Consider the following 13604-nt stretch of genomic DNA (forward strand, 5'->3'; position numbering starts at 1 on the left):
GGTTCTCTCTCTACAGTCTGGGTAGTCTCTAGCCCCTTGGTATGAACATCGAATTCTCCAACTTCCAGTAATTCCCTCCCTCTCCCTTTCCCCATCCCACCTTCACTTTGTCTCCTCTTCTAGCTGCCTATCACCTCTCATGACTCTGCCTTCTTCTACTACCCGTAGTGCTTTCCCCTTAGATTCCTTCTTCACCTCTCCTGCCTATCCCCTCCCTGCTTCCCCTCCCCCACCCCTTGATCTTTCCTCTGACTGGTTTTCCACCCTCCCCCCACCTTCTTTATAGGGCCCCTGCCCCCTCCTTCTTTAATCCTGACGAAGGGTTTCGACCCGAAACGTTGACTGCTTCTTTCAACAGATGCTGCCCGACCTGCTGAGTTCATCCAGCATTTTTGTACGTCTTGATTTGACCACAGCATCTGTCTGCAGTGTACTTTGTGTTTATATTTCATTAGGAGTTTGAGGAGATTTGGTATGTCATTAAAAACGCTCACATATTTTTACAAATGTACCATGGAGAGCATTGTAACTGGTTGCATCACCATCTGTTATGGGCGTGTTACTGCACTGCATCAAAGTAAGCTGCAGAGAGATGTAAGATTAGACAGCTCCATCATGGGCAGTAGCCTCAGTAGTGTTGAAGTAATCTTCAAAGAGCGGTGCCTCAGAAAGGAGGTGGCCATTATTAAGGACCTCCTCCACCCAGGACATGCCCTCCTCTCATTGCTACCATCAGGAAGGAGGTACAGAAGCCTGAAGGCACACACTCAGCGATTCAGGAACAGCTTCTTCCCCTCTACCATCTAATTTCAAAAAGGATATTGAATCATGAGCACCACCTCATTACTATTTTTAATTCCTATTTTTGCACTACTTATTTGATTTAATAATTATATACATACGTACAATTACTGTACTTCACAGTTTTCTTTTTCTTTCTATTATCATGCATTATATTGTACTGCTGGGGCAAAGTTCACCAGTTTCACGACATATGCTGATGATATTAAACCTGATTCTGATTTGGAACCATTGACCATTAAAATTCCAGATAGTTGCAGATTGCCATGCAAATGTTAACAATTGTAGACATCCAAGGATTATAAAGAGTCAGATGGCCCTCTTCTGCTGCAGAGCACTTGGAGGGCTCCTGCCTCACTCATAGATCCCCCAAACAGATCCTGTCTCAGGTCAGATCTGAGACATTATTAACTTTAATGGAAATGCTTTTTTCTCATAATTCAACTACAAAAATAAAGGTAAGTCCTTCATTATTTTTTCTTGAAATTACTTTTTCTTAATCGGTTCTAAGTGCCTCTGTGTCTTAACTTACTTTTGTTAATGTATCTTTAATTTTTAAATGCCTACTTCATTTTAAAGTTTCTCAATCTGTGAAACTTCTAAGAACTGAAAATGTGAGTTTTGGCAGAATACCAAGTCTTGCTCCCAGTCTTTCATTTCATCAGCTTTCTGAGAAGAGTGTCTCTGAACTAGGTCACTTAATGTTTACTCATCACTGATACTTTGCTGTCCAACTTATGCATGCAGAAGGCAAATGAGCTTGGACCTCCACATGAAAACAAACTAATTCATAGAACAGTGATGCTGTGACAAACTATTTAAACTAATTAAATCTAACTGAATTGATCCCTTCTGCCTATCCATGTTTATATCCCTCTATTCCTTGCATATCTATGTACATATCTAAGAGCCCCTTAAATGGTTATATTGCACTTTCCTTAACTACCATACCTGGTATTGAAATTTCAGGCATCCAGCACTGTGTGAAAAAAAATTGCTCTGCAGATCTCCTTGGAACTTCTTCCTTCTCATCTTAAAAACAATCCCTCTATTCCCTCTAGTATTAGACTTTTCAAGACTGGGAAAGAAATACTGGCTGTCTACTCGGTCTATGCCTCTCATAATATTATAAATTTCTATCAGATTTCCCCTCAGCCTCCACAACTGCAAGAAAACAACTCAAGCTTGTCTCACCTGTCCCCATTGTATATGCCCTCGAATAGAAGCAGTATCTGGTAAATGCTATCTGGACACTCGGCAAAGCCTCCACATCCTTTCTATAATGGGGCAATCAAAACTGAATGCAATACTCCAAATAAGGAGTAACTAGAATTTTATAAAACCAACAGAACTTCCTGACTCAAACACATTTTCTTGACTAATAAGAGCAATAACTTTTCCATGACTGTGACTCGATGAATGTTTCTGCTATTAGCACAGTGTTGAAGGTGTATCCATGCCACTTAATAACAGTTCAGGACTGATCTAATTGTCATTCAACTTTTTAGATAGTTGTATATTTATGACCATCTTTCAATACTGTAAAATAAAGGGCTATATTTTGGGTGTTGGCAGTTTGTATCAGAGTCTGTTGGAAAAGATGTACCTCCCTCTGCAATTGGATCCTCAACTTCCTAACAGGAAGACCACAATTTGTGCAGATTGGTGATAATATCTCCTCCTCATTGACGATCAACACTGGTGTGCCATGGGTGTGTGCTTAGCCCACTGCTCTACTCTCCCTATACCTTTGATTGTATGGCTAGGCATAACTCAAATACCATCTATAAATTTGCTGATGGTACAACCATTGTTGGTAGAATCTCAGATCGAGACGAGGGGGTGTACAGGAGTGACATATACCAAATAGTGGAGTGGTGTCGCAGCAAACATTTTTGCACTCAACATCAGCAAGATGAAAGAGCTGATTGTGGACTTCAGGAAGGGTAAGACGAAGGAACACATACCAATCCTCACAGAGGAATCAGAAGTGCAGAGTGAGCAATTTCAAGTTCCTTGGGTATCAAGATCTCTGAGAACCTAACCTGGTCCCAACATATTGATGCAGCTATAAAGAAGGCAAGACAGTGACTATATTTCATTAGGAGTTTGAAGAAATTTGGTATGTCAACAAAAACACTTAAAAACCTCTATAGATATACTGTGGAGAGCATTCTGACAGGCTGAATTACTGGTCTCGTATGGGGCTACTGCACAGGACTGAAAGAAGCCGCGGAGGGTTGTAAATTTAGTTGACTTCAATTTGGGTTCTATGAAATACTCCTACAAAGCACCCAGGATATCTTCAAGGAGCAGTGTCTCAGAAAGGCAGCGTCTGTTATTAAGTACCTCTAGTACCCAGCCCATGCCCTTTTCTCATTGTTATCATCAGGGAGGAGGTCCAGAAGCCTAACGACACACACTCAGTGATTCAGGAACAGCTTCTTCCCCTCTACCATCTGATTCCTAAATGGACATTGAACCCGTGAGCACTACCTCACTTTTTAAATATATATTATTGCTGTTTTTGCATGCTTATTAATCTCCAATATACATATATTGTAATTGATTGATTGATCTATTTATTTATCTATCTTCTATATTAGCTATTGCATTGTACTGTTGCTGCTAAGTTAACAAATTTCGCAAAGCATGCCAATGATAATAAAGCTGATTTGGGTTCTGATTCTGAGACATAAGGATTAATATCACCGGACAACAATTTTTTTCAAAAGTGTTGCTTCCTCAGAACTTTTTTTTTGTTAATGATGGACTGCTTGAAGATGAATACAAATATAATTTCGGACTACTTGTATCACGTAGGAATTTGGAGAAACAACAAATTAACTTTTATTGAATATAATGTGTTTAATTGCATAATGGTGCTGATGCTTTGCAATAGTTCAACTAAGTTAAAAATATATTGTTAATGATTTTCATTTGTATTCAGTGTCTCAGGCTTCTCGCTTAAGAGTCCAACAATAATTCGCCAGCATTGATGGATTCCAGTTTCCCTGATATCTTTTCTCCATGACTGCAATGTCCTGGTGAAACCTTTCACCATGCTCGTCACTAACAGCACCAAGATTTGCAGGGAAGAAGTTGAAATGGGAATGCAGAAAATGAATCTTTAGTGACATGTGGCATTTCATGGTTTTATATGCTTGAAGCATGCTTTCAACCAGCTGCATGTAATTTGGTGCTCTGTAGATGCCGAGAATAATTTCAACAACTTCCTTGAATGCTTTCCATGTGATTTTCTCCAATCCCACTAGAAATTCTTCAAATTGCCTGTTATTTAGGACGTGTTTGATTTGTGGACCAAAAAAAATGCTTTCCTTAATCTTGGCATCAGTTATTCTGGGAAGCATCTGTCTCAAATATCAAAATCCTTCACTGAAATTTTTGTGCCTGGTGACAGCAAATTCCATCCTTACAGTCCTGAACCCAATAATTAATACTGAAACCTGTCCTGCCGGGCAGCATCTGTGTCGCCTAAGCATGCCCAAGCATGCCTGGACAAGAGAGAAAACTTTCCAGCTTACATTGTAGGCAACATTTTTATTGACTTGAATTATGAATTGAACTAATAAACATAAGTTTATTTAAAAAATGGTGCATGACAGGGAAATTTCATGGTGATTTTCATGATCTGTAGCCCAAAATTCATCAGATACACCTAAAGGTATTCAGGAAACAAAATCTTTGTTGTCCAGATCTGAGACAGATGGAGTTTGTCTGTCACACTTAGCAAGTTGTTTCGGAGAAGGAAAACTCTGATCTCAAATGTCCACTATAGCCACTCCTGGCAAAGGCTTCTGGAGGCCGGAGGGAAAAGTCTGGTGCTGGAAAATCTAAGGAAGGCTTACACTGAGTTCATTGGATTCTGGGAATTGGGATGTGTTTTCACCATAAATATGTAATTCTGTAAATTTACCTGACTATATTCAACATGTGATTATAGCAATTGAAACTGCAGTTAATGGTTTATCATTACCTTTCTGTTCAAGAAGTTCAAGAAGTCTAACGCATCCTGTCAGGAACATGTGATTCTCTTGGATTCTCCTGGGTACTCTCCCTCTGAAAAGAGACTTTAAAATTTTCCTGTTACAGCTTCCACAAGGCTCAGTTTTAGTCAATCACAACAGATGATTGTAAGTGTTGCCTATGAATGGGGGGCTGAGTCCAGCAGGTTTGCAAGAGCTGTTAGAGAGGGTTTATACTAATTTGGCAGGGCGATGGTAACTGGAGTGATAGGGCTGGGATAGGACTGTTGGTTTACAAGTGGAGGCAGTGTGTAGTGAGACTGTCAGGAAGGACAGGCAGATGATAAGGCAAAATTACAGTCAGCGGGATGAGCTGGAATGTAACTTGAGGGCAAAATCAAAAAAGAGTGATGAATACAGGACTGAAGGTCAAAATTTCAAAACACTTGCTACATGGAATAAACTAGATGATCTTATAGTGAAGTTAGAGATTGGTAGGTATGATGTTACAGTGTGGGCATCACTGAGCCATGGTTGAAAGAAGGTTATAGTTAAGAGCTTAACATTCAAGGATACATTCAACATTCAAGAGGGGGTAGTTGGTTCTGTTGGAAAAAAAGTCATTTCTTTATAAAGAGGTGACATAGGATGGGAAGATGTAGAACCGTTGTAGGTAGAGTTAAGAAAGCACAAGGGTAAAGAGAAGCTCATGGGACTTATATATAGCCCTCCAAATAGTAGCCAGAATGTGGGTTACAAATTACACTGGGAGATGGTAAAGGTTTGACAAAAGGGCAATGTTACAATAGTCATGCGGGGTAATATGCAGGTAAATTGGGAAAAACGGGTTGGTGCTGGATCCTAAGAGAGAGAATTCATAGAATGCCTATAGATGGCTTTTTAGAGCAGCTAGTGGTACAGCCCACTAATAGATCAGCTGCTTTGGACTGGGTGCTGTTTAATAGACAATAAGAACATAAGATTATAAAATATAAGAGCAGAATTAAGCCATTTCACCCATCAAGTCTGCTCGGCCATTTCATTATGGCTGATCCAATTTTCCTCTCAGTTCCAATCTCCCAAATACTCCCATATCCCTATATGCCCCGAATCAAGAATCTATCAACTTCTGCCTTAAATATACACTAAGCCTTGGCCTCCACTGCCGTCTGTGGTAAAGAATTCCACTGATACACCACCTCTGACTTCAGCTTCTCCTTCAAAATTTCAGGATGAATTCAATCATAATTCCCCTAAGGGTTCTTTTACCTTAAGCTCTCTAATCAATTCTGGCTAATTACAAAATACCCAGTCCAGAATTACTGACACTCTAGTGAGCTCAATAACAAGCTCCTCTAAAAAAACATCTCATAGGCACTCTAGAAATCGCCCCTCCTGTAATCCAGCACCAACCTGATTTTCCAAACATACCTGCATATAGAAGTCTCCCATGACTATGGTAACATTTCCCTTTGGCATGCATTTTCTATCTGCCATTGTAATTTGTAGGTGACATCCTTCCTTTTGTTTGGTGGTCTGCATACAATTCCCATCAATTTACCCCTGTAATTCCTAAGCTCCATCCACAATGATTCAATACCCTCTGACCCCATGTCATCCTTTCTAATGATTTGATTTCATTTTTTATCCAACAGAGCAACACTGCCACCTCTGCCTTCCTGCCTATGCTTCTGATACATTGTGTATCCTCGGACATTAAGCTCCCAGCTACAGTCATACTCAGCCACGATTCAGTGATGCCTGTAACATCATTCCTGCCAGTCTGCAATTGTGCTGCAAGTTCATCTATCTTATTTTGTATACTGTGCACATTCAAATACAACACCTGAATGAACTGGATCTGATTAGGGAGCTTAAGGTAAAGGAACCCTTAGGAGCAAGTAATCATAATGTGTTAGAATTCACCCTGTAATTTAAAAGGAAGAGACTAAAATCAGACGTATCAGTATTACTGTACGGTAAATGGAATTACAGGTGCATGAGAGAGGAACTGGCCAAAGTTGATTAGAAGAGGACCCTAGCAGGGATGATGACAGAGCAGCAGTGGCTGGCGATTCAGGAAGCAATTCAGAAGACACAGGACAGAAACATGCCAAAGAAGAATAAGTATTCTAAAGGCAGGATGATGCAACAGTGGCTGACAAGGGAAATCAAACCAACATAAAAGCAAAAGAGAGGGTATATAATAGAGCAAAGATTAGTGGGAAGTTAGAGGACTGGGAAACTTTTAAAAACCAACAGAAGAGAACTAAAAAGCTACAAGAGAGAAAAAGATGAAATATGAATCTAGCCAATAATATTAAAGAGGATACCTAAAGATCTATCAGATATATAATGAGTAAGAGAGTTAAGAATAGATGTTAGAGTGGCAGAAAGTGACACTGGAGAGGTAGTAATGGGGTATAAGGTAATCATGGATAAACTGAATGTATTTTGCACCAATATTCACTATGGAAGACATGAACATCATGCCAGAATTTCAAGCGTGTCAGGGGAGCAGAAGTATGTGCCATTGGTATTAAGAGGGAGAAAGTCCTTGGGAAACTTAAAGGACTGAAGGTAGACAAGTCACCCAGACCAGATGGACTACTTCCCAGTGGTCAGAAAAAGGTAGCTGAATAGATTGTGGAGCCATTGGTAATGATCTTTTAAGAATTAATTGATTCTGCCATGGTTCTAGAGGACTTGAAAATTGCAAATGTCACTCCACTCTTGAAGAAGGCAGTGAGGCAGAAGAAAGGAAATTTTAGGCCAGATACTCTGACCAAAGTGATTGGGAAGGTGGTCAAGTCAATTGTTAAGGACATGGTTTTGGAGCACATGAAAAGATAGGGAAAAATCAGCATAGTTTTCTTTAGAGAAAATCTTGCCTGACAAATTTGTTGGAAATCTTTGAGGAAATAGCAAGCAGGATAGACAAAGGAGAATTGGGGTAGTTGTGTACTTGGATTTTCAGAAGACCTTGGAACAATACTAGCATGGTTAGACCAATGGTTAATTGGCAAGGAGCAAAGATTGGGAATAAAGGGCATCTTTTCTGATTGGCTGCCAGTACCGAGTAAAGCTCTACAGGGGTTAGTGCTGGGAGGATTTCTTTTTATGATGTACGTCAATGATTTGTATGATGAAGTTGATGGCTTTGTGGCCAAGTTTGTGAATGACACAAAGATAGGTGGAGTGGCAGGTGGTGTTGAGGAAGCAGGGAGGCTTCAGAAGGTCTTATACTGATTAGAAGAATGGGCAAAGAAGTGGAAGATGGAATACAGTGTAAAAAATGTATGGTCATGCACTTTGGTAGAAGGAATAAAAGCATATAATACTTTCTAAATGAGTGATAACATCCAAAAATCCGAGTTGCAAAGGGACTTGGGAGTCCTCATGCAGGATTCCCTAAATGTTAATTTGAAGGTTGAGTTGGCAGTGAGGAAAGCAAATGCAGTGTTAGCATTCATTTCATGAAGACTAGAATATAAAAGCAAGGATGTAATACTGAGGGTTTATAAGGTATTGTTGAAGTCACATTTGGAGCATCTTGAGCAGTTTTGGGCCCCTTACTTAAGAAAGGATGTCCTTTGGAGAGGGTTCAGAAGAAGCTCATGGAGGTTCCAGGATTGAAAAGCTTCTCGTAATGAGAGGGTTTGATGATTCTGGGCCTGTATTCAATGGAATTCAGAAGAATGAAGAGTGACTTCTTTGAAACCTGTTGAATGTTGAAAGGCCTAAGAAGAGTGGATGTGGAGAATATGTTTCCTACGGTGATAGAGTTTAGACTAAAAGGCACAGCCTCAGAATAGAGGAATGTCTATTTAGAATGGAGGTGAGGTGGAATCTCTTTAACCTCAGTGTGGTGAATCTGTGTGGAGTTTATTGCCACAGACAGCAGTGGAAGTCATTGCTGAAGTCATATGTTCTGGATTAGACAGGGTATGAAAGGTATGGGGAGAAGACAGAAGAATGGGCTTGAGAGGAAAATGGATCAGCCATGATGAAATGGCAGAGCAGACTCAATGGGCTGAATTGCTTAATACTGCTCCTATGACTTCTGGTCTTATGATTTGGCTAACTTTTGATGAATGCTAAAATGCAAAAGCATGAGCAAGCATGTACAATTACAAGATGAATATAGTTTACAGAGAATGGCTGGATAATGATATGATTGTTGTAATGGTACTGGAAGGGTCATGAGTTTGAAATAAACCATGGCAAATGGGGAAATTAAATTCAAGCATTTTACTTGGAATGAGAAGCTTATAACGCAATGGTGAAAATGCAGATACTATGTTATTTGGTTCACTAAAACTCTTCAGGAGAAAAGAAAATGACAATTCTACCTATGTGTGACTCCATATTCACAAAAATGATTATCACCTAATTGTCTCTAACATAGTCAATGAATCCACATTTCAGAGTTATCAAGGTTGGACAGTGGTGTGCATATCCAGTCTACAATCAAACATGGATACAGCATCGTCACTTTCCTCAGTAGATTGAAGTCTTCTGACTCACTGGAACTTATTTCTTTATATTTATTTATTGATAGGCTTCAATAACCATTTGCACTTTTTCTAAATAATCAAATATTATCTCATCCATGGCAATAATTCTTCAAAGGACTATTTCAAATACATTTATGTTTAATTATACACTCAGTGGCCAGATAAAGTGGCCATGAGTATATGTTTGTGGTCTTCCACTCATGTAGCCCATCCACTTCAAGATTTGACATGTTGTGTGTTCGGCCATACTCATCTGTACACGACTATTTAAAGTATGGTTACTAAAATTACTGCTGTCTTCCCATCAGCTTGAACCAATCTGGCTTTCACCTCTGCCCACTCTCATTAACAAATCATTTTCACCCACAAAACTGCCCTCACTGGATTTTTTTTTGTTTTCTGCATCATTCTCTGTAAACTCTAGAGACTGTTAGTGTAAAAATCCCAGAAGATCAGCAGTTTCTGAGATACTCGAACTATTCAGTCTGCATTCCACGGTCAAAATCACTTAGATCACATTTCATCTCCATTCTAATGTTTGGTTTGAGCACCATCTGAATCTCTTGACCATTCCTACATTATGTTGCTGCCACATGATTGACTGATTTGATATTTGCATTAACAAGCTAGTGTATTGAATAAAGTGGCCACTGAGTGTGTTACCACTATAAGTGAATGTGATAATGCGATTGAATTTTCTGACTGCACGCAGCTTACTTATCCATTTGACAGGCAGTCACTACACAAGGTGAATGGAAGATCTTTTAATTATGTGTATGAGAAAACATATTTACAGTTTGAAACAAAATTTCAATTGGAATTTACAAGAAAAATACATTTGTAATTACGTTAAATTCAAAAATATAACCTGGATCCAAGTCTCATGAAGTATGTCATGAAATGTCAGTTTGCTTACATAATAAATTGCAGTCTTATACAAGATTTACAATCCAAGTCTGTAATATGACAATAGATAGTGTTTTTATCCAATAACCTTCAGATCAAGAGCATTTTAACGCATCAGTGTGCGGAAATAAAATCCAAAGTACAAGTTGAAACTCTCTAGTTCAGCACCCATGGGAGCCAACCACAGAATATCTGGACCATAGAAATTGCCCTTGATCGTCTCTGGCTGAGCAGAACTTATTAAGGATAGAGTTCCAAGAATTGTTACCCTTAGTCAGAAACACTCTTGGCTGATATGGCTGTCAGCTTATATCATGAAAGTTGCACTAGTAGGTTAATTAGCTGGAGATTAGTACAGATTTTAGTTAATTTTAGATCTTAGACCTCAGTTAGAATTAGTTAATTAGTATAGATCTGAGTTACAGCTTCAAAACATGCTGTACCACTAGAGCTGCTGAACCACAGAATGTCATAATAGAGAGTTTCAATTTATAATTCATTTATTTTTATCATCATTGATATTTGGTAATGATATGAGTATAGAGATAATACATTAATTATTTAATGAGAAAGATTGGAATTCTAGTTGAAACAATCAAGTATTTTCTTCAATGTTCAAAGCACCCATGTATCCAATTGTTCCTTATAATTACTCAGGATTGAATTACTGGAAGTAAATTCAGGATAAACCACATGCTTTTTTGAACTTTAACCTCCTGATGAAGACAAGGCAGAAGCACATCACCGACACAGTTATGCGAATAAGATACAAAACGATTCTTCTGGTTTAGAGGGTTATTAGAATTTTAGCAAGTAGATTTGGCATCAATTTGAGAATTGCAATAGAAACAGATATGATTAGAATAAAAAATAAAATGGTTCACTGAACCATATTATTGTGATTGAATGAATGATGAGGTTTTTTAATAATGTTAAATTTTAGAAAAGAATGTTAAGAGGTTTCAGAATGTTTTACTGGGCCAGGTCAGAGACCCAATTTCCCTGAACACAAAGTACAAAACAGCAGGGATATTACTCATAAACAAGAGAGCATCTGCAGATGCTGGAAATTTGAGCAACTCGCACAAAATGCTGGAGGAACTCAGCAGGCAAGGCAGCATTCAGGAAAAGAGTACAGTCGACGTTTCAGGCCGAAACCCTTTGGCAGGACTGAGGGATATTGCTGAGTTCCATTTTGATCCCAAAGTTCAAATTAAATATATTTATTAACATATGTATATGTTACCATATACTACCTTGAGATTCATTTTCATGTTGGTGTTTACAGGAGAAAATAGAAATACTATATCCTACAAAATATAATGAATAAAGCCCAGCCCATCATGGGTAAAGCCCTTCCCATCATAGAGCACATCTACATCCAGCACTATTGCAGAAAAAACAGCATCTATCACCTCCACTATCCAGGTCATATCCTCATCTTGCTACTACTATCAAGGAAGGTGGTACAAGAGCCTCAGGACTCACACCACCAGGATCAGGAACAGTTGTTATCCCTTAACCATCAGGCTCTTGAACCAGTGTAACAACTTTATTCAACTTCATGTGCCCATCGCTGAACTTTTCGCACAACCTATGGGCTTACTTTTAAGGCTCTTCATCTCATGTCCTTGATATGTATTGCTTATTTATGATTAATATTATTTATTTTATTTTTCTTTTGTATTTGCACAGTTTGTTGTCTTTTGCACCTCGGTTACTGTTGGGTCTGGTTTTACATTGATTTTGTTATGGTTCTTGGATTTACAGAGTATTCCTGCAAGAAAATGAATCTCAGGATTATATATGGTGACTTATATGTCCTGTGATAATAAATGGACTTTGAAATTGATATGAAAAGCTATGCATAAACAAACAAAGACTGACAAACAGCCAATGTACAAAATAAGACAAACTGGAGGCCGAGAGAAGTTAAGATGGCACTAAACGGCAACTCCTTTGCTTGCACCTTAGGAAACAGCTCTATTTCCACCTTTTATTTTCCCCTTTCAGGGTTCTTTTGAAGACCCTGACCTGGAGATACTTGTTGACTTCGGTTCTTTGCAGGAATGGGACCCATTCTCGGGGTTTCAGGACGGGCCGTTGTTCAGCACGCCAGGTGTTTGGGCTGAGAGTCCAGCTCAAATTCAGAAGCCTAAGATCTCGGGGTTCTGTAGATGGGTGGATCGAGGGTTGGTGTCACGGCAGAAGACCCGAGTGTCTTTGGGGGAGTCAGAAAATCTACTGCCGTGGGCCCGAAGACCCAGTATCTTTGTGATCTTTGTTAACAGAGCTCGAAAAAAGCAATGTGACAGACTTTTAACATCGTAAACCAGTGAGTTGCTTGTCATGTCTCCTCGCTCACTGGGAAAATGGAGACACCTCGTATTAGGGAGAGAGAGAATCTGTGGTATGTCGAATGCCAGGTGAAATGTGAAGTCTTTGGGGTAGCTGCAAGTCTGAAGTCTTTGCTATTGCTTTGCTCAGCTTGAGTGCTCAGTGGTGGTACTGATGCTTGTTTTTTTTCCAGCGGGGTGGAGGGGGGGGGATTATTGCTCGCTGCAGCTTACATGCCAGAGGGAGGGGAGCTGGGGTGGACTGAGGGTTTATGTTTAACTGTCGTTCATTCTTTGGGGCACTTCTGTTTTCTTGGATGTTTGAGAAGAAAAAGCATTTCAGGATGCATATTGCAGACATTTCTCTGACATTAAATTGGACCTTTGAACATTTGAACCTTTTGAAATTGTGCAAATAAAAACAATATTGAGAATATGAGTTGTAAGGAGGCCTTGAAAGTGAGTCTCTAGGTCATAGAATCAGTCCAGAGTTGTGGTGAATGAAGCTAGTCAAACCGGTTCAGGAGTTCTCAACCATCAGGCACATAAACCAGACGGGTAACTTCACTCACCCCTACACTGAACTGATTCTATGACCAATGGATTCACTTTTAATGACTCTATAAATCACATTCTAAACCCAAAGTACTGGCATAGCTAAGCAAACTCATTTCTCATTTGCTAGGAGTTTTTGGACTACTCTAGTGGTGTCTAGTATTTTGGCTTTCTGGAGATTTAAATAAGCATTGCTGTGTAGACCTAATTGTTTAATGCTATTGTGTGTGACTTTGTGGTGATACCAGTTGTAGATAATACTATTGGGGCAATGTGCACCCTATTCATGTTCAACAGTTTTTCAATTCCTTCTTTTGGTTCAACATATTTCTGGTGGTTTTCACTTAACGATTTCTTATGTTATGTGTGTTTGGAATGGCTATATCTATTAAGTAAGGTGTTCTTGCTTGTTTATTCTGTATTATTATATCCGGATGGATATTATGATTGTCCTATTTGTAATAATGCTCTGGAAAAAGTGAAGTTTACAGATGCTGACTCTA

Source organism: Hemitrygon akajei, chromosome 3, assembly GCF_048418815.1.
Source record: "Hemitrygon akajei chromosome 3, sHemAka1.3, whole genome shotgun sequence".
NCBI classification, from domain to species: Eukaryota; Metazoa; Chordata; class Chondrichthyes; order Myliobatiformes; family Dasyatidae; genus Hemitrygon; species Hemitrygon akajei.